The 22,277-nt window shown below is 42.5% G+C and overlaps 1 long non-coding RNA gene across 1 annotated transcript; it reads right to left on the bottom strand.

Moving 5' to 3' along the window:
* Positions 1 to 4,618: 4,618 nt before the first annotated feature.
* On the bottom strand, positions 4,619 to 7,621 carry LOC140706412 (uncharacterized). The gene is made up of 4 exons (XR_013544456.1): positions 7,576 to 7,621; positions 6,443 to 6,614; positions 5,040 to 5,116; positions 4,619 to 4,664 (listed from the first exon to the last, which is right to left on the bottom strand). It is a non-coding gene; the product is annotated as an uncharacterized LOC140706412 (long non-coding RNA).
* Positions 7,622 to 22,277: the final 14,656 nt, after the last annotated feature.

The raw sequence follows: 22,277 nt of genomic DNA, 5'->3' as shown, positions 1-22,277 counted from the left end.
TCTACTATAGAAAAGATTAAGAAAGCAATGGATATTCACCATATTTTACTTCTTATCTTTGATGAGAAAAGGTGTCTTGACATTTCAGGACATCTTAATAAACAAAATGTGAGAGTTTTCCCTTTTCCATGAGTAGCAGCAGTGTTAGCAAGCAAGCAAGCAAGCAAGCAAGCAAGCAAGCAAGCAAGCAAGCAAGCAAGCAAGCAAGCAAGCAAGAAAATTAAACACAAGTTGTGTTTTGTGCAAACAACTGATATTTTAGGCAGAATACAAAGCTTTTAGTACAAGGAACAGCCTTGTACTGAAAATTTTGCAAAAAAAGTCTTGCAATGTGAAAAATGTACAAAACTCTCATCGTGTGGCATGGAAGTATTTGCGATGTTTCATTCTCATCTGTGAAAATGTTATAAACTGGTATTTAATATTCCTAAAAAATGTACGTATCTTAAACTTCAGAAAATAGTAGATTTTTTAAAAAATTTGGAAAATCCTTGCTAGGACATTTTGGGTTATGTAGTAGCAAGACCTGCTGCTCTACTTCTTGTGGGGTTCTTTCCCTCTCTTTAAAACATGCTAGGACAACTTAACCTTCATTGAAAGGATGGCTTTCATATGCAAGACTGAACACTTATGGAAAAGGGAGAAGCAAAGTGACCTCAGCTCCTGCTTGCACAGTTAAACACAAGGCTTATTTTTCATGCTGGGAAGAACAAATGAAGTGAACCTATCTCAGCAGGTACACCCCAAAACGTCCAGTCTTGAAAGCATTGGATGAGGACAGGAAAGGGGAACAAGACCCTCCACAGAATGGATCTAAACCTAATGCAGGTTGGGTTAGTCCAGCTGGTGAAAGGCTCTCTCCCACCCCTGCTCTATCACAGCTCACAATTTTCCTTCAGCTTAATGAACCACGTATTCATGGTTGTCCAAGCTTTTATTAATCTTTTCTAACTTAACATATTACAGTATTAGTATCTTAGGGGAGTTCCCCATTTAATCTCATCACAACCCTCTGGACTACATAGTCCATAGACCACATAGGTGACATACGACAAGTCTCAGGTTTCTCCTAATTCTGCTCTGTTAGAGCTGGTTGCTTGTTATTTTAAACCCAACGAGGAGAATTCTTTATGCTATAAGTATCCACCATTGAGCTCTCTTGTTATAGAAGTGTCACAGTGCGCCCTAACATTCCATATATATATATATATGTATTTGTGCCATCAAGTTCGGACCAGCTTAGAGCAACCCTCATATTGCTTTCAAGGTAAGTGAGACATTTCAGGAGTGGCTTTACCAGTTCCACTCCTGGAATCATTTTCCATGACTGACCAGAGAATCGAACCTTGGTCTCCAGAGTCCTAGTCTGTCACTCTATCCACTATGCCACATTGGGAATGTAGCTGTCTGAAATATTTAATAACTTTGCTATGGCCCCTGCTTACTGTGGCTCTGTGGCTGAAGGAGTGCAGGATGTTAGCCGACCACAGAAACAACTTTCCAAATTGTTGGAAACAATTGGGTACCGCATGGCAGTCAAGTTATCCCAGGCTGGATTGAGTTAGAAAGAGTCACTTTGAATTACATTATGCCATTTGAAACAACCCTTGCCTTCACACACCGAGTAGTGGGTGGTTTGGGGATAAGAAGCCACACCTCAACTCAGATTGGGCCTATTTAGTCTCTCTGCCTCCATGCCCCAACATCCTCTGCTGTCTCTACTTCTGCAGGGGAGGAGGAGAAAACTGGATCTTTAATATATATGTTGGGGCCATTGAAAAGGATCAGGGTGGTTCATTATTACCTGTACATTGCATAGTCACTGTTAATTAGCTCAAACCAAACCATCCCAACAGAGGAACAAAATGCTCAACTTGTAATGTAGTCGCCCCCTTTGGGGATTTAATAATTCACTTTGCAGCAAGAAAAGCTCGTTTCTAAGGCATACTCTCCTTGTCTGTTGAGGCCAGCTCCATAAAGTCCTCTTACACGTTGTAATCACATCAATTAATGTTTATTTTAACTCTCTGAACCCCAGAAGCATTAGAGTTAACATGAGGGGGGCTATGGGAAGAGCTGTTCTGCCCTTTGAGTGCCCCTGGGCTATTTGCTTTACTCTCTGGTCACCCAAGAAATCTGAAAAGAGACCAGATTTGATTAGTGTTTTGGCATCCAGAACTCTATCACAGCATAATAAGCAGATACCTCTGAAAGAGACATCACCCAATGATTTAAATTCTTCTTAGAAGCTTACAGAGATATCAATTTTTGGAATTATCAGTTTGGCAACACATTCTGGCAGCCAGTGTTTTCAATTATATTAATGGCACCAATCTCTTTATCTTAATGATGGCCATTCCTACTCATTTATTCAAGTATGCAATCTAAAGTCCATGTGAGCCATTAAGAGAAACATAAAGTTACTAAAGTTGGAATTCTACATATACATGCCTGGGGGTAAACCCCACCGAACATAATGGGGCCTACGTGTAGATAAATATGGATAGGATTGCACTGTAAGGCAGTAATCCTGAGAACATTTATTTTGAAACTAGTCCAATTAAATGCAGTAATATTCATTTCTGAACAAACAAGGATGGCATGGGCTGCATGATACATTAAAATTGAGGGAACTTGAGTGTAAAGAAAAAAACTCAGTCCTACCAATTCCATTTAGTCTGTTTGAACAGTTGCTTATATTGTATCTTCCAGATACCTCCACCATCTAAGAAAGATGGGAGGACTGTCACCTGTTATTGAAATGTGGACCTCCAGATGTCCCTGACCTCAGTTTGGGGCTTATTCCAGGCTTTGTCCCCTCATACCACCTCACTGTTCCTGTTTTAGGTTACACAAATGCTGTTGTTGTGTATGGAAAAAGGGTAAATCCCATCCATAACTGTATGCTCTTTGGGCTCTGGCCTCATCTATTTTTGGCTCTGACCATTTGTTGGGTTAGCAATCCCAAAACATTTCAGCAGAGAGCTCACTCAGGTCAGGACACATCTTAACAATAATCATGTGACATCAAGTCAATTGTGACTTATGGTGACCCTTTTCAGGATTTTCCAGGTAGACAATACTCAGAAGTGGTTTCCCATTCCCTTCTTCTTCTGGGAGTATCCTGGGACTATGCAGTTGGCCAAGGCTACACAGGCTGTTTCTTTTCACAGGAGGCACAGAGGAAAATTGAACGCCTAACCTTTGTCCCAGCAGCCAGATACTTAACTCACTGAGCTATCTAGCCAACTAAGTCACATGTTAAAGCAAACTCATATTTCCTTCTCTTACGACATTATTTCTCCGGATCTTTCAGTGCTACATGACCAAGAAATCAACCCAAGAATACAAAACTATGTATAACTTCCCATGACCAATTGCAAGACAATAGAAGACTAATTTGGCAAAGGTGGACTGATGCAAGTTCATGACACAATAAGCAGACAGGATTTTTTTTAAATTGAACTTTTTGAAATGCCTAGTTTGGTCCCTGAGATAAGGCAGACCTTACTGGAGAAAACAGAGAGAGAGAGAGAGAGAGAGAGAGGAATAGGCTGACTAAATTGTTGAGTTTTGGGTAATTACTAGAGAAAAAAATGTATCATATTTGTGAAATATCATCCCTTCATATTCATCAGGTTTGGAGACCCCAACAAATATGAAGGAATCAATATTTGCCAATTTTTATTCATCTCTTCGTGCAGGTTGGCTGCAGGAATGGAAATGGGGTTTGCCTTCCTGAAGCCAGCCTGCTTGTCAATGTCCAGCCAATCATTTGTTTGGTGGGACACTGTATTTTAACAATGAATTAACAAATATTCATTGATTCATCACTAAAGTTGGTGCTTCATTGATTCATCCATTCAACTTTGACGACTGATGAATTGCAATGAAGCACAATTTTTTTTCCAATTTGTCCCCATCTCTAGTAGTTACACGGTGAAAAGTGGGACAGTTATAGGCTAAGCAGTATATATTACAACTTGTAATACACATACTTGCTGCTGCTTTTAAAGTGATTAAGCTTATCTTTGCTGCTCTAATACCCAAACATGTTCAGTGTCTTGGGACTGCTAAATAGTTCAGTGTTTTAAGTCTGGGGGTTGGATTCTTCACTGTGCCTTCTTGAGAGGGACTGGACTCAATGATCCATAGAGTCCCTTCCAGCTCTGCAGTTTTATGATGATTGTGATGATGATGATGAAATTCTTACTAAATACCTTCCCTTCATGCTCTACTTATTGCTTCTCTAAGACATGTAATGAAATTCAAGTTGTGGATTCAGAACTAAACAGCCCAAAGTGAAGGTGCTTGTGCAAGAAAAGGTTTGTGATGATGGAGAAGAGGAAATTAACAAAGAAAATTATCTCTCAGTAGGAGGGCAGTTTTAATTGACTTATATAAGAGGAACAAAGTGAAGGAGAGAATCTTCTTTATTGCATGATAAACATGGCACAATATCGTTGCCTTTAATCTATATTTATAACACACATTTATGGTAATGATCAGCTTTGCTTTTATATCTTTACCATAAGAGAACCAGTCATCTTTTTCACACATCACTAAGTGGAGCTGTGATAGTTGCTTGGGCAAGTCTTCAGTTTCTTGAAATACGGAAGGGGTAGGTGTTGGTACGTCTTTGAAGTAGGCCTAAAGCGTGGCAGCTTGCAGGAGAAAGGAGAAAAATGTGCATTCATTAAGCGCCATCACTCTAGATGGCCACAGTGTGGTACTGGAGCTAGCTACTGACTCAGTGCAACCACATGACAACACAAGCTTACTCTTTTGCCAAGCCTTCACATGTGAACCCATGGAAGAGTAATAGAAACCACAGCCATTTGTGGCTCCAGAAATATCAGTTTTCGGCTGTCGTTTTTAGAGAGGTAGCACTGTTACCTTGTAACAGGGATAATAATAAAAAAAACTATTATAACAGCTCTTTCTATATAAACCTGTGGCCCAGACTTACACTCATTGTGTCAGAAGTGGGTTATATCCACAAAGTTCATATTGAAATACAGTTGTTAGCCTTAACTTACTTTTGGTTTGAGGTTTGTTGTCATTTTAGATGTAGATGCTCACAGATGCAAACTCCAGAAAACATTGTCCCCCCCAGCTTGGAATAAAGAGACAGACACAGGTTGTTGGGTTAAAACTTGGGCCACAACTTTATGAACTATTTAAACTAAAAAAAAAAAACAAAAAAAAACCCAGTCTACAAGGGGGGCCTACCGTAGTGCGATATTATCTCCAAATCCGGTGTAGCCTTTACATCTGGATCATTCAAGAGCAAGGCAAGTTCATATTTCTGAATCATGCTGTCATCTCTACAGCACGTATTCAGGTACCTGGTGATAGGGTTACCCACCGACCCTCATGACCCTAGGTGAACTGCTGCCCAGGAGGTTCCCCCCATGGAGAAACCACCTCTCGTCAGCAGCCCTATTGGCACCACCTGACAGGGAGTTGGAGTATTTTTGCACCTTGTGACTTCCATGAACTCACCCCGACTCTTCCCCTTGCACTACCTGCCACAGCATGGGGCTATTTATATGCCCCAAGCCCGCCATCACAGCTGAAAGTTTTGGCCCAAAGGCCCCCTTGTAGGTCCCTCAGAAAAAAGGCCCAAACCTGTATCAGACAAACTAACCCCATCATTTCTGTAAAATTCTGGCTGGCAAACTCTTATGTCCAGCATTGACCAATCCAGCCTTCATGGCTCCAGTTATTTCACAATTCACAGTCAGCCTCGTGGCGCAGTGGTTAAAACGCTGTACTGCAGCTAAAACTGTGCTCACGACCTGGGGTTCAAATCCCAGGTAGCCGGCTCAAGGTTGACTCAGCCTTCCATCCTTCCGAGGTCGGTAAAATGAGTACCCAGCTTGCTGGGGGGGGGGGCAATGTGTAGCCCGTATAATTACGTATAATTAAATTGTAAACCGCCCGGAGAGTGCTTGTAGCGCTATGGGGCGGTATATAAGTCCAATAAATAAATAAATAAATAAATAAATAAATAAATAAATAAATAAATAAATAAATAAATGCACCAAAGATCACAATCAACCTTCCAAACCATATCTTGGATTTATGTTTGACCATATCAGCCTATGTGCAGGAAAGGCCTGAATCACTCGTAAGACCTGAATCACCTGTAATATTAATGACCTGCCTGTTCTGTGCCAAATCATTTCATCCCAAGTGAACAAACAATAAAAATAGCCAGGCAAAAGATGCAAGGCGCCTAATTCCAAGGATCGTGCAGCCTGCCCAATGCCACATATGTGGCTTTACATGCATTATGTACGGTGAGGTATGTAACCGACAGCCATTCTAGGTTAAATTCCCCCCCCCCCAAGGGCACATCCCTCCTAATGTGTGTGTGAATATGGTTGCTGCCTCACTTGCAACTGGCAGTGCTGGTACTAGCATTGTTGGAAGGTACCTCTTACTCCTGTCTGCCAATGCCTGCTGTGGCACAGCCAAAATCTGGCTGCCACGGCATCTGGCCTGATGCTCCTTTCAGTGTCGATATTCACAGTCTGATGACCGTTGCCAGCTGATTCCACCGAAGACATGTTTGCTGATGCAGAACCCTCCTTTCCTGTTGCACACACCTTTTCAAAAAAGCAATTTGTGACAACATTACATCAAAGAATTAAAAACGTAATGTCTCGACCGTCAACTTAGGCTCTGCTAAGAATCAACGCATGCCTTCAAGTGCATTGCAACTTATGGCAACCTTTCCAGGGTTTTCCAGGTACAAGTATTCAGAAGTGGTTTCCCTATTCCCTCCCTTGGTGGCTGCCATAGGACTGTTGTGCAGCCCACCCAAGGCTGAACAGGCTGGCTCCATGCTCAGGAGGCCCTGTGGGAAATCGAACTCCCACCTCTGGCTCAAGCCAAATCTTAAGCCACTGAGCTAGCAATCCAGCTGGCTATAGGTTTCCTTTTTATTATTCTTATTGTTAATAATAATATTGTTGTTACTATAAAAAATTTAAAGTTGAAAACAAGTAAAGCAGGAGGCATGGCAATCAACCCAATTTTTACTATTATAATTTCTTCTCTTCTCTCCCCCCTCCTTTTTTTAAGCAAGGTAAAAACCAGCAGGGGGCCAAGCAGCCGACCAAACTCTTATCATTATGATTTTCCTCTTTTTTTCAAATTATATAGCAATAAAAACCCAGGGAAGAGCCCAGATGGGTCCTTAGAATTAATAAAACACACTATACTTTACCTCCACCTCTCTCTCTCTTAAATATATATCTATAAATTGGAAATTAATCAAACCAGTTATTTAACAAATAAATCTAGTGGTCTCCTTCCAACCAATCGTTTCTCTCTCTTTTTTTAAATAAAAATATATATTTGCCACTCTACCAAAAATAAATGGCTCAACAAGTATAACAATTCACAGGTCATCCCCTCAGGCTTCCGGAAGTGACTAATCATTAATTATTTCCTCTCTCTCTTTCCTTTTTCCTTTTCTATTTCTTTTTTTTTTAAACAAAATCGCCAGAGCGCAAACAGTAAATCCAAACTATAAAAAGTAATGAAATTTAAAAAGGGGACAACCAGGGGCTGCACCGAAGCTTCCCACTTTGCTGCGTGCAGAGAAAGTGAAACCGCTTCTTCGGAGCAGCGTGGCTTCCCTCTTTAGCAGCGTGGCTTCCCTCTTTGGTTGGCCGATGCAAAAGAGGCTGGACGAAGAGGGACTCTTATTTTTAAAAGTTCAGTCCCTACACCCTCTTTGGGGGCGGCATCATCCACCCTGATCTGTTCTCCGGATGGGAGGACAAAGCATTCGTGCCTGGTGGAGTGACCCAGGCAAACCAAAACAATTGGCAGAGTAAGGCAGAGTCAAGTGAGGTGATATGCTCAGTGCATTTATAGGAGAGGTGCTCCCTCAAGTAGTGAAAAGTATCTCTCTGTCATAAGTGGTGATGCTCGTATACTTGCATCTTCGTTTTGCGACTGACCAGTGGAAATATACACACGTCTAATTTTCTCATCGGAATTCTGAGATACTGTACATAGAAGAAATCATGTCGTAGGTGGCAGAATGGATAAGTTGGACCCCTGCAACACCGTGTAGGCCTGTTTACCTCAGAAAGAATGGAGACGGATATTCAGTCATCTTTACTGTTACCTTATATTTTACTTTTCTTGAGGTGAAGACTCAACTCCCAGTCCAGTCAACTCCTCTATAGGGAACAGCCTTGAGAGGGCATCTTGTTGTTTCCCTCAGCAAAACAACTAGGGCATCTCTTACAGGAAACAGCATTACCAGCACCTCTTTTCAGCTGAAGCAGGCATCTAAGTCTGAGATTCTTTTGTCCCTCTCAGCATGCATTTTGTTTGGTCTTACCCCAGCACATCTGTTATACTTGCTCTGTCTGCATTTCCCTTTCCTTCCTCTTTTGTGCCACTTGTGTTTATTTCTAAATTGTAAGCTCCTTGGGGCAGGGAGTTAGCTTCTTTTTCTTTGCAAAGTGCCCTTCTAAAAGGATGTAACCAAAAAACAGAAACAAACAAAAAAACCACAATGTGTCAGCTTATCAACACCCCCAGGGGTTTCCCCCCCCCCCCGGAGATATTTTAGGAAATGCCAAGTATATCTTACGATATACAGTATCCTGGGAAAACTGGTAGGTGTGGATGGTACACATACTTCCCCATATTTTAGCTGTTGTTTCATCTTCTTGGATCAGAAGCTCTTTCAGTAAAGAAGTCAGGACCTTTTTATTAATTCTGTGAATGCCTCACCAGCATTATCAGCAATTAAAAAAATGCAGAATAATCTCCAGCTGACACTGCACTCTCCGAACAGCATTGTCGACATATGTACAATCAGGAAATTCAATGCAATTTATACTCTTTCTGCCCTGCTTTATCATATCCAGTTCTTTACTGGCACGCTTGCTGAATTATGAGTGGACTTGCAAGGTTTAAATTTGGCATTTTGCAGATCAAGTGACAGCATTTTGGAAGATGTCCCATGGCTCAGTGCAGTAGAACACAAATCAGAAATTGGGTGCTTGGATTTCTTTCTTTCTTTCTCTCATTCTGGCTTGCTTCTATTCAAGGAAAAAATGAGTACATGGCATATTTTTTTGTTTATTATCACTCACAGAAGGTTCTGTTGCAGTTGGGTGAGGTACGCAAAGTAAGGCTTAAAAAATTATAATTTGCAAAATAGTGCCATTTATTCTACTGAAAATGTTTTTTTTTCCAGGCTTGCTTAACCCTCCAAACCCATAATAAATGAAACTGGAAGTGGACTTCCAGCAATATTTGTTTTGCTTTCTTCCCCCCCCCCCCATGTTTGTTGATCCTGGGGGAAGGGGCTGATGCAGTCCCTAGTAAGTCCTGGGAGCTTAAAGTTGGCTCTCAGATGCTCTGAATTTGTCCCATGCAATTGAGAATCCCGGTCACTAGGAGATGAGGTGACTTCTTCAATCAAACCCAAAAGGATGATGTTTGGGGAGAGGATATAAATAGGATCAGGCAGGATGGTGCCGTCATAGGCATCATCAAAGAGGGAAGCCCGGAGAAATGTTCAATCCAGACTGTGGGGATGGCAATCAGCAAGATGTCCTCAATGTGCCCATTTCCTTGCCTTCTTTCTTAACATAACTCTGTAACACTACCCAGATGAAGAAGGCAACACTGGCCATGATGGATGGCGTTTCTGGGAGCTGTAGTCCACAGCAGTAACTTTTCCAAGTGGGTGATGAAGCAAAGTGAGTAGCCAACAAGAGCATAGGGGAAAGTAAAAGAATTAGTTTGAGCAAGAGGCATCTTAATCCTGTGGTCTTTATAGAGGTTTCTTCGCTTCTTATGTACAGCTTACACTGCTCAGTAATATTGCCTGAAAATACGAGGGTGTTCTGATTATTTTTACCTAGTACAAGAATCCCCCTCCATGGATTGCTGCCTTGTGGCGAAGGGGCTTGAGTAATTCAGAGAAGCTATGGGTATGCCGTGCAGGGACACCCAAGATGGACAGGTCATAGTGGAGAGTTCTACTAAATGCGATCCACCTGGAGGAGGAACTGGCAAACCTCACCAGTATCTTTGCCAAGAAAACTCCATGGACAGAAACAAAAGGCTAAAAGATATGATGTTGGAAGATGAGCCCCTCAGGTTGGAAGGCATCCAACATGCTACTCAGGAAGAGTGGGGGACAAGTAGCTAATGAAGCGGTTGGGCCAAAGCTGAAAGGACACTCAGCTGCAGATGTGCTTGGAAGTAAAAGGAAAGTCCGACAGTGCAAAGAAAAAGAAGGTACCAACATGAATTTGACCAAACTCTGGGAAGCAATGGAAGACAGGAGTACCTGGCGTACTCTGGTCCATGGGGTCACAAAGAGTCGGACACGACTAAACAACTAAACAACAACAAAAAGTACAAGCATCATCAAACTGGTGATTTAAAAGAAACATATTTTACAGCTAACTAAAGGAAAGTAATTTTTGTGTTGAGTACTTCAGAACTGGGGAGGAGAACTTTTTGTTCTCCTAGCCCACTTCAGACAGTATTTTTAAAAAAGCTCAGTGCTTCAGCTAAGTACCCTGAGCAAAGTCTCAGCCCTTCATATGAAAAAAATATACTTTGATTTGCCAAGGCATTTTATAGTAGTGGGGTCAGTCATGATCCTGAAGCATCTCGTGGCCATTGGCTAAAAAGCCTGCTTTGTCACAAAAGGAGTGGCCATTCTCCTCCCATTATTTTCAACTTCTCTGCTTATAGGTGGTTACATTTTTGCAGGAAGGGGAAATGTTAGTTTTTGGATTATAGGTCCCGCCTAGACAGGGCATTCTGGAAGTGTTTAAATTGTAATTTCTCAAGTATTAAGGCTGGGTTAAACCCAGTATCAAGTACTGGGTTTTCATGTAAAGGTGGGCAGTTGTATACTATTCTTTCCTAACCAGCGGAAGGGCTCTTTATGGAGATGTGAAATTCTCTCTGTATGTATTCATGGCTGTACTTACTGATGGCTCTTGACCATTCATATCTTGGTGTACTGACGCTTCCTTCCCCTTTTACGTTTCCAATGAATAAAACTCATTGCACATTCTGGTGGTGTTAGTAAAAATATTAGCAGAAGTAAGTGGCTGTATGAATATTGCATCAGCTACACAGATTTGCATGGTGCCCCGAGGACACTTGGATGAGATGGCATCTCATGAATGCTATGTGTTCCTCAAGATTATACAGTAGGCATCTCCCTGCAGGTAACAGCAAGTGAACCTCTAAAAATGTAAAACCAAGGTGCCAGTGTAAGATGTCATTAAAAGCAACAACAAACTAAGACCAACTGCTGCTCCCATGTTTGCAGGTCTCCTTATAGACAAAGATAGGAGAGTCACTCAGCGAATCTGCCATTGCCTTCTGTTAAAGTCTATGGTTTTTGCTTTGGCTGGGAGAAATCTGGTGATTAAATTTAGTGGCACACTAGCCCAAAACAAAAAAACAGTCAATCAAAACTGTATAAAGAGTATTCCCTACTGGCCAGAGGAAGATGAAGTCCTCAGTGCAGTGCAGTCCTTGGTTGGTATCAAATATTCTTGTTCTGGCTGTAGATCTTGTGAAGCAAAAGTGAAATACATCTGTATGTATAATATCCGAAATCAAATGTGGGCAATACCTTTATTGCACCATTAAAATATGGTTGGAAAAAAGCAGAATGCAAACATTCTATGGGATAGCTCTTGGATGAGAATTGCAAAGATGAGAATTGTTGAGTTATTCTTTTCCAAGGAATGTGAAACAGAGGAAACAGTCAGTGGAGGTATGTCAGTTGGCTGTGAAAATTAAAAGCATGACTGTGTTTGTGCTTATGCACACAGGAACTGCTGTGGCAATAATGAAGTCACATGAACAGAGCATCTGTTAAGTCTGCACAACAGAAACAGAATACTATCAAGGACTGGCCACAGGATTCAACCACATGGATGGCTCGGGGATAGCACAAGATATTCTGCTACCTACAGCAGAGTTGTAAACTGTATCCCTCCACACCCTTTCCAGGTTAAAGTGTATAGGATCCAAAGCCAGCCACACATGAAATGTAAAAATCTGTCAAGCATCCCTTCCCATCTCTAGCAGGAAAAACACAATAATAACAAATCAATTAATAATACGTTGCTCTGTCATGATACAGTGATGCCCCACATAGCAACGTTAATCCATTCCAGGATTAACATCGCTATCGGGATTCTTCGCTATCCAGGCGGGGAAAACCCATAGGAACGCATTAAACTCCGTTTAATGCATTCCTATTAGGGAAAAACTCACCGGTAAGTGAAGGGCAGGGCGCGAAAATTGTGCGGGCGGCCGTTTTCTACACCCGGCGGCCATTTTGGAACCACCGATCAGCTGTTCCCAAAATGGCCGCCGGATGCAGAAATGACCGCAATGCGATCGCATTAGCGACCGCAAAAATGGGTTGCTATGTGGATTCGTCGTTAAACGGTGCACTCGTTAAGCGAGGCACCACTGTACCTCAAAATCTGGTTCTTGAGGATACTCCACCAAATAGCAGGCCTCAGCCGTGTGTGACTGTTAAAATGGCCACATGTTGTCTTTTAAAGAGGACATTTCTCTGTTTGAAGAGCTGCTTAGTCTAAGCCTGATTCCACAGTGAACATCTGGACCATAACTCATCAGCACTATAAGTCACTTGTCACTGTCTTTCCCCATACAGTGAGATGCACTCTAATTCTGTGCAGTTATCACATTTCTAATTTTGCATCTGAACATGTAAAGTACTCTGTTCAAATCAGTATCCTTTTATGTCTTCCATTCTGACAAAGGTCAAGAGGCCACCTAACTGACATATGTTCACATAGTACTGGCTAACACAGCAAGTACTGACCTGGCAGTTGATGAATATTAGTTGAAAGAAGTGGATTGTATGCTTTCAAAGCACCATTTCTGAGTGCCTCTCACCTGACACGAACATTCAGTCTCTGCTGATTAATCTGCAGTTGCTAATTGATTCACATGAGTCACAACTTATTGAGCATAGCATCAGGAGTGGGAAATGCACGCATGACCCAGATCACATCTCCCATTTAGATAGGTTTCAATAACACCACAGGGTCTCTGCCCCACACGAGGAACCAAGCACTTATCCTGTTACAAATGAATTACAGTCCTGCCCTTATTTTAATGGTAGATGTTGACACTAGTGATAGACATGAATCAGGAAAACAGTGGTTCATACAGCTCGTGGTTCGTGGCTATCCACAAACCACAAACTTACAGAAGCTTTTCAACAAAATGAACCTTTTAATGTTTCATGCCATTTGAGACTTCTGTGAGTGGTAGAACGGCCTCCATGTGAGTTAGAGATGCCAAACTCACAGTGAGTCTTCATATGATTATCTTCTCCACCCCCTCCTGGTTTGGTGAAGATTGAAATTGGGGCATCTAAGTTATAGCCCCCAAAGTAGGTCCTCCAAGGAAAAATTAAATAAGTGGTTCATGTGAGGAAACTTAAGACAGGGTGTTTCTCATCATGAGGTGGGCTGAGGAGGGAACAGAAAGGTGGCAGGATGAACAGACTAGCTAGCTAAGCATCCCCTTATCACACCAACTGCTGCAAAAGTGAAATCACCAGTTGAGGTGACCAGGATGTGGCTCCTATAACCAGTTACTCATAGAGAGCAGACTTTGAGTTTCATGGTTGGATACCTGAACTAACAATCAATCCTACACAAATTTTTCTTTAGATCCACCTCAACGTTGCCTAGGGAATTAATTGAGTGACACCCTGATGTGCCCAAAAACAAAGTGTATGAATTGCCACCACTGATATCAGTTCACCATTTTGTTTTATTCTGGCCAGGTGCATTTCCCTGAAGTGCCCTGAAACGAACCACAAAATGACCTGGTTTATTGTGTGTGTGTGTGTGTGTGTGTGTGTGTGTGTGTGTGTGTGTGTGTGTGTGTGTGTGTGTGTGTGTGTGTGTGTGTGTGTGTGTGTGTGTGTGTGCGCGCGCGTGCGTGCGTGCGCGTGTGCGTGTGCGTGTGCGTGTGCGTGTGCGTGTGTGTGTTTTGCTTTGTGGTTCATTTCATGACTATATACAGAAGGTGATTTTTTTTCTTTTCCTTCTTTCCCTATTTTCTCCTCACATCAAGTTGCATTTGAGAAAGTGGCCTGCTGTTCATTAAAGTTTATGTCCAACACAATGAATTAGTCACCAGAAGACTCTTTGTTGTTCCTGTGAAGGAGGTTAGGCTAAGAGAGTTAAGGAATGGCCACAATTGTGTGGTGAACACTGTACCTTACTGCAAATTCAAACATAGTCTTAATCCAACAATGTTACCACAACACCATGCTGTATCAGGACTTGTGCAGTGTAAAGTTATTCTGCAATGGGGCAGCAGCATGGCTTCATATAACCGGATGTCAATACGGCTTCCAAACACCCCCAATATTTCTTTAGAAATTAAACTGTAACATACGTTTGGTCAAGTGCTTTACTAGAAATGTGTACCTCTATCAATAAGTCAGTGTATGCTGATTTACACATTTACACAATTTACACATTGGTGTAAAGAGCCACTGTAGCTAAAAAAGAATTCTTTTCAGCCTTCCTTTTTGGAATTATATTTTAATAAGTTCCACCCTTATGACTGTATGATGTAATTATTTTGATATGGTTATGTTATCTAAAATGCATGCTGTTTCTTATTCATTAAACCCCTGGAGGAGAAATATATTCTGAAACTCATGGGGCCAATAACATCTTCCTTTTTGCTCATCTTTGCAATTTGATCTCACCGTTCGCTCCTAGTTATTGCTGCCTTCCCTTTTTTGGTACCCCAGTAAAACTAGGCATATCAGTACTGAGAGGGGGTACTATTACTCTGTACTAATATTTTGATGTTCGGCTGACATCTTGATGAGATCAGCATCCACAGCTAAGCTTCCCCTCACTCTTTTAAATGAATCCCTTTGTGTCCCTGCAGGATGGCACAAAGAAGAGATTTTGTTGTATAAGTTTATGGAGCCATTTCAGAAATGAGGGTAGGATCAATGAGCGAGCAAACAGCAATCCATGAAGTCAATGCTTTTTGGCTAATTATCCCTTTATGTCTGGTTTCTTGGATAGTGGGACTTTGTCAGGAAGCAGGCCAGACATTGGCACCTGTAATTGGAAAAGAAAGAAATACTGCAGGGTCATGTTTTCCATGGTAGCTTCCTTTAGCTCTTCTAGTGGTTGCTGCCGTTGCTGATATCCTCTCTGCATAGGCAGCGAAATTGGCCGTGCTATGGAGGATCTTCACTGGACGGTGAGTTTCAAGCCACTAGGAACGCATTCTTCAGGTTTAATGTGTTTCTATGGGCTTTTTAAAATCTCATTGCGACATTTTTGTTTTACAGTGATTTCGCTGGAACGAATTAACGTCGTAATGCGAGGCACCACTGTAGTACTATTTTCCTTTAAATAAATAGTCTATTTATTTTCTGAGCCAAATTAAGTATCAAATCAAACCTGATGACATCAGCTGGAACGTGATCATTTACCAAAAATCCCTGATCCATTTTGCTCAAACACACTCACCTGGCAGTCACTTAGGAAACAAATATGTCTCTTTTCACTCTTCCCAGTATCAGCCAGGATGTCAGAAATCAGGGATCTGTAAGATGACCACAGCATTCTGAAATGTTAGGGCCAATGTGCAAGATTGGGGCACTTTGAATTATGCCCTTATCCTAGCTGTCAGGCAAGCAACATCTAATTTGCTGAGATTTCATTGGGGAAGGACAGACCCATGGGATTCAATGAAGCTGATCCTTGTGATATAAAAGGATGAGCCATTGTGATGTCACGGGACAGGCCCTTGTAATATTACAGCGTGCGCCCAACCATCCTGACCCTTTTCCTGAGGAAACACAAGGAAGGCACAGGGTGAGATAACCTATTGAGACTGCCTCAAATGTTTTCCTTCCACTTCCTTGAACACAAACCTGTTCCTGCAGTTGTGCAGTTTCAGAAGGGTTACACATTTGTGCTATCTGCACTTATTTCTCACAGCCATCATCCCCACCAGCCATGGTAGCTTGGCGAAATGGTCGAGACACCAGCGAAAGGACCTAGATTTCCTCTGCGTACAAAAATCCATCCAAGTTCTGGATAGGATTTTATGTATTTCATTGAAAGGGAGGGGAAAAAAAGAAAAAGAATCAAGAAAAAGATAAAATGGCTACAAAAATCAGAAAGGGTAAAAGGAGCTCAAAAATGTCTTGGTAAAATGGAACAAAACCGCAAAACATTACAATATCCATCTTGGATCTTTCAAAGACACACACTCAGGAACATAACAAAGTCTAGCTACCTTAGCCTTTACCTAATCCTAACCCATGCTATTACTTGAATATGGTCTACTCTCATGAGAGCAGACCAGTTCCTGGAGAAAAAAAGGATTATCACTCCTAATGTGAGGATGCTGCCTTCTCTCTCCTGTCCTGCCTTGTTTCAGGCTTCTTTATAAAGCGGTCGCCTCCAACCCCAGATGTTATTGGCCTAAAATTCTGAGAAGCTTTCACCACTGGCCAGGGAAAACCAAACTGGGAGTTGTAGTCCAAGAACATCTGAGCATCCAAGGTTGGGAACCACTGTTATGAAGAATAAAAATGTGATGTTACTGAGCATCAAGTACCCACTGTCAGAACTAATCCTTTGAAGTCTTCCAGTTAATTGATTACCTCCTGGATGGGGATTAATCCTTTAGTACCTATTGCCATGCCCTCTGGGCAGGAAGGAACTTTTCCAGAGATGCAACAAAGCCTCCTTTGATTCAGTTCTCAGATAAACAAATGGAGAGCCATGGAACTGTCTAAAATGCATCCTGGTCATTCCAGTGACAGAGGGCAGTTTGCATGTTTATTTCCATTTGGTCCTTAGGTCTTTTCTTTCAGCACATCTCATGATTTTTCCCAGCACACATTATAATTTCTTGTAGCCTATTTTAAATTTTTTCATCCCTTTACACAGGGATAGATCAAGCTGCTGCTGAGTCAATACTTCAGCAGTGTGACTCGCCTTTGCCTCCCTCCCCAGATGACGTGAGACTCTTAGTCTCTCGAGAACAGCCGGGGTGAGAGGGGGAGCATTGTTTATTAAAGGGACATTCCCCCTTCTCCCCACCCTCTTCCTTTTCTGGCACCAGTGAAAGATAGAGCTCCGTTTCTTGGCTCTGTTGTGAGCTGCGTCATTGATCGAGGCCTGTGATTTACAGCGATTAGGAGTATTGGGAGGTAGCATTGGCTCCCTCCTGCGGTTTGATTGCTAATCTTGTTGTTTCGGACTTTTATTTTTAACACTTTTTGAATTCCTTTTGCTTAGCTTAGTTTTAATGTAATATTAATTCATTTATTTATCATTAAATAATTGTATTAAGGGGGACTGGTAGTGGCAAGAAAGGGGGAAGCTGAGCCCACACGGCTTGCATGGATTACACTTCAGCATGACCAGAGCTTCGGAGAGTGGAAGACTGTTCAATTGATGAGGGCCTGGTAGACTCAGAGCAGTTGAGGTTCAGTGTGGTCTCTCAAATTCTTGACTGTTTCAGGTAGGGTACAGGGGCCTTTCAAGACGCTTCCCCCCATAGAAACCTTAAGGGTCTTGCCCTTAGGAATAGTTCCAAAAAGATACAGGGAGAGTTTAGATTAATTCATCATTTGTCCTACCCGGAGGGAGAGTCAGTTAATGATGCCATCCCTCAAGAACTTTGTACAGTGCGCTACATCTCTCTCGATGAGGCAGTTTGCATGATACAGAAGTGTGGTGTAGGAGCGGAGATGGCAAAATGTGATATTAAATCAGCTTTTCAGATTTTGCCAGTTCATCTGCAGGATTTTGATCTGTTAGGCTTTTTCAGGGATCCTTTTATATTGACAGAGCTTTCCCCATGGGCTGCTCTGTTCCATGCATGGCATTTGAGCGATTCAGCTCGTTTAATAATGGAAGCTTAGGAGCCAGGTAGGCTGTAAGTCTATGGCCCATTATCTTGATGATTTTCTTTTTTGTGGTGAAAGAAACACAGGGAGGTGTGCATTTATCATGAACATCTTTCAAGCAATTGCAGGGGAGATAGGTTTGCCATTGGCACAGTTAAAAACGGAGGGACTGGCTACATCCCTCACTTTCCTTGGCATTGAGCTAGATACCGTACAATAGACATTGAAGCTGCTAGACAACAAATTAGCTGACCTCAAGTCGGATAGCATCCCTATTACAGAGGAGAAAAGTATCTCTGTGAGAGCTTCAGGAGATTGTAGGCCATTTAAACTTTGCTTGAGTAGTGGTGCCAGGAAGCACTTTTTTGCATTGGCTTTGCAATGTGATGAAGGGCCTGCATCGCCCTTTGCATAGAACTAGGGTTATGCGAGGTATGAGGGAGGACCTACAAGTTTGGAGGCAGTTTCTAGCAGAATTTAATGGGATATATTTCTGGAGAAGTGAGATAGGGCTTAAAGCGGACTTTCAGTTCCATTCGGACACTGCAGGTTCTTTAGGTTTCGGAATTTATTTCAGGGGAGGATGGTGTACCAGCACATGGCCTGAAGATTGGCACAAGTCCGGTATTCCCAAGGATTTTACATTCCTGGAATTCTTCCCAATAGTGGGCACACTGTGGTTATGGACAGAAGGGTGATAAAACTTGATCATGCATTTTTGGTGCGACAACCGAGCGGTGGTTTACATTGTAAACAACCTTATGTCTCATTCAGAGAGGGTCATGATATTAGTTAGGGCATTCACACTGCGGGCTTTGAAATTCAACATTTTGGTTCAGGCATGACACGTTCCAGGGATAGACAATATTTTAGCTGATGCATTGTCACATCAACAGATTGAGTGGTTCAGGGAGCTAGATCCAGGAGAGAACAAGTTCCCAGAGATTCTGCTCCCAGAGGATTGGCAAATTGGTGCGAAGAGGCGGAAAGGGCAATAGGCTTGGCCTTAGCACCGAGGACATGGAAAGGGTATTCGGCTGTGATTATAGAGTTTCAGGAATTTAGGAAGCTGTTTCACTTGGAGCCTGTCTGGCCTGACCAGTGGATCACCTTCAACAATTCATTGTGTATTTGAATAGAAAGGGATTGGCACTATTGAACCATTCAGGGTAGGTTGTCCACGTTCGCCTTCTATGCTAGGATTAATGGGTATCAGGATTATTCCTTAAATTACCACATTAAGAAAATGATTGAAGGGTGGTCTAAGGAAAGGGGTAGAATTCAGGACACCAGGGCTCCCATATCACTTGTGTTGTTAGAATGCATCTGTAAGCAGTGGGAGCTGTTGTGCAGCGATGAATATGAAATAGTTTTATTTGGAGCAGCGTCCCTGTTGAAGTTTTTTGGGCCCTTAGGATTAGTGAGCCAGAGCCCACATTGTATGGAAAGGGCTGTGTGGAATGCTGTGGAGCCAGTTATGCAGGGCTGTGGCCCTTGGCCAATTTCCACCAGATTTATTGGTAATGCATCTGGGCAGGTCTTGAGGAAAGGCTTTAATTTTGGATGGTTTGCATGACCTGAGATGGTTGAAGGTCACGCATCCAGCCATGCGTATAGTATGGTCGATGATTGTCCCTCAGTTGGCATGGAGAGATGTCAGGAATTTTTTCCCCGCTAACACAGCATGCAGGAGTGTTAACTGGTAGGTTTGCAGAGCAGTCTGTTGGCTTTGGATTGGTGATTGGTCACCAGAGGATCCGATTGGATAGGCCTGAGTTTCTTCGGAACGATGGTGTACATCTGTCCGATTTGGGTTTGGATGTCATCCTTGATAACATCGGGGGGGGGGCTGCTTGCTGAGCTTGATAGGCTCGATGGCAGGCATGGGACTTAGCATGGCTAGTCCCTATGCTGTGACGGGTAGTGCGGATATCACAGTTTTTCTCGTGAGTCCCATTACAAACTCAGGTAAGCCTATCTGACCTCCCAGCACTGCGGATTGTGCGATTACAGTCCTTGGGGGGAAATATGTGCTGGGGCCACAACCATACCAACAGTCAACAAGGAGATGCTGGCCTGAGGTCCACGGCTGGTCAAATTGTGGCTGGCCGGGTTCTTGCTGTCTTTTAAGACCATTAAAACTTGGGGCCAGGGACTTGCCCATTTGTTGATTAAGGGGTCCTTTGAGACCTCTACAGTTTAACCTGATTCCGCACTATGGCAAGCCCCCCTTTGCCAAAGGATGGCAACATTGATTATGATTAATAAAGTATGCCCCGTGTTTTAATCCATAATTCTTTTCTCACGTCTTTATTCCAGGGTTCGGAGAGCAAAATCCAGACAGGGGTTGAGACTTCCTGTGTAGGCATCCTTCAGTCTCAAGCAACTATGGTAACGTGCTCTGAATAGAGGTATTGGAACAGCATCTAGTGTGGCTGAGAAGGCCAATTCGAGAGTGACAAACCCTTCCACAATGAGGACAAATACAATCTGTCCCCTGTCCAGTTCCCTGGTTTTGCTGCTTTCGTAACTGCCTCTTTGTCTTGGCCTGCTGAACAAGTGTCTCTTCAAATTGGGAGAGGCCATGATGCACCACCTGCCTCCAAGCTAAATGCTCAGATGTCAAGGTTTCTCATCTGTTGAGGTCCATTTCTAAGGCATTCAGATCCCACTTGTAGATATCCTTGTGCCGCAGCTGTGGTGTCCGTCTGGCATGCTTTCCCTGCACTAATTCTCCATACAAGAGATCTTTTGGAATCCGACCATCAGCCATTCTCATGACATGCCCAAGCCAATGTGAGACTAGAGCCAACTTAATTGTGGATAGGAACATAAGAGATATCTGGGTAAAGGAGCCCAAAATCCATCTGCAATCCAGAACCCACATAAACAAAAACACCTTTCAGTGGTTGGCTAGGCAACAAACTGCAACCAGCTGAAGTGGTTGCCACCATTCCTGTGGGGATTCGCACCTTGTGCTGAATTTCCACACATCACAAAAGTAGAGATTCCTCAGGCCCTGTAGTGCTTCTGTGTAGAAAGCAAACCAACAACTCAAGGTGACTTTTCCCCCAGGCTGCTGCTACGATTTCTGTAACAGGAAACCTTGTATATGTAGCAACACTGCCTTGCCTCATTTGACACAATGGGCTCACATGCAACCACTTATTTTCTCCCCAATCTCCTTGCCTTGCTCCTGCCTTTTTGGTGCACTGATAATACACATATGCAACACATAGCCAGTAAGCCCTGGTGCCAAATAGGAATGAGCGGAGATGGGTCCCCAGGCTTGGAAGCCACCTCACTCTGTCTTTCTCCTCTATTAGCATAGAAATTTGTCTCTATTAGCATGAGATTTGTCTCCTTGGCTGGTGATCTGAAGAAACATAGCAATTCCCCGAGACTCTAACCAATGCCCTGATACCTGGTACATGTCAGTCCCAGGGCTCCTGTTATTTGGGAGAAAGAGAACACATTTCATCTCCATCTTTCCCTGGTGTTTCTGGAGCAACAGAAATATAAGAGATTTTGTATAAGAAGGAAATGGAGGGGATTTTCTCTAGGTGAAATTAAACTGAAGGCATACCTCATTTTTAAAGACATTGCAAGTCACCTTATTCCAGGAAAATACAACATTGCAACATCCTGGATGAGAAATGTGTACGTTTTTCAATTAGGTATATATTTTTCTTGGAGAGGTATTATATGTATTCCTTTTGTTCCCTAAGTGCTCTTGTTGATACTTAGAACAGACGAGTAGTGTCAGGACCGCATCCGTAGTGAGAAGAATTGCACTAATGTAATTAACATGCACATTTTTTTTCTCATGAAAATATTATCCTGAAGAAAGCCAAGCTCAACACGGTGGATCCTGGAGTGGGGGCGAGGGTGGACCTTTATTCTCCAAAGATCCACCTACAGTACTTGGGAGCTGGGATTTTTGAACAGATATTCAGTGGCAAAATCAAATTAGCAGTGGAGTGTATCTCAATTCAATCCTCTCCTTGGTTTGCCAGGCTGGATTGGGGAATTGGTGCAACATTCTTTCCAATAAGGTATGTGAGATGTTTAAGGAGTGGCTTGCCATTGTGACCTCCCAGCCAAATTTGAACTCAGGTCTCCTGAATCCTAGTCTGGCACTCTATCTACTGAACTACAGTGACCATAACAGGTACTAATATGAACAAATCTCGTGATGCCAGATCCCTCATTCCCTTGCTTTAGACATATCTAGGCTATTTGCATTTAAGTCTTGACTCCTTAATACTGTACAGTGTTTGGAAATATAACCTAAAGACAA

This window comes from Pogona vitticeps, chromosome 4 (assembly GCF_051106095.1).
Source record: "Pogona vitticeps strain Pit_001003342236 chromosome 4, PviZW2.1, whole genome shotgun sequence".
NCBI classification, from domain to species: domain Eukaryota; kingdom Metazoa; phylum Chordata; class Lepidosauria; order Squamata; family Agamidae; genus Pogona; species Pogona vitticeps.
The sequence above is the reverse complement of the archived record's forward strand: the minus strand, read 5'-3'. Positions and strand labels throughout refer to the sequence as shown.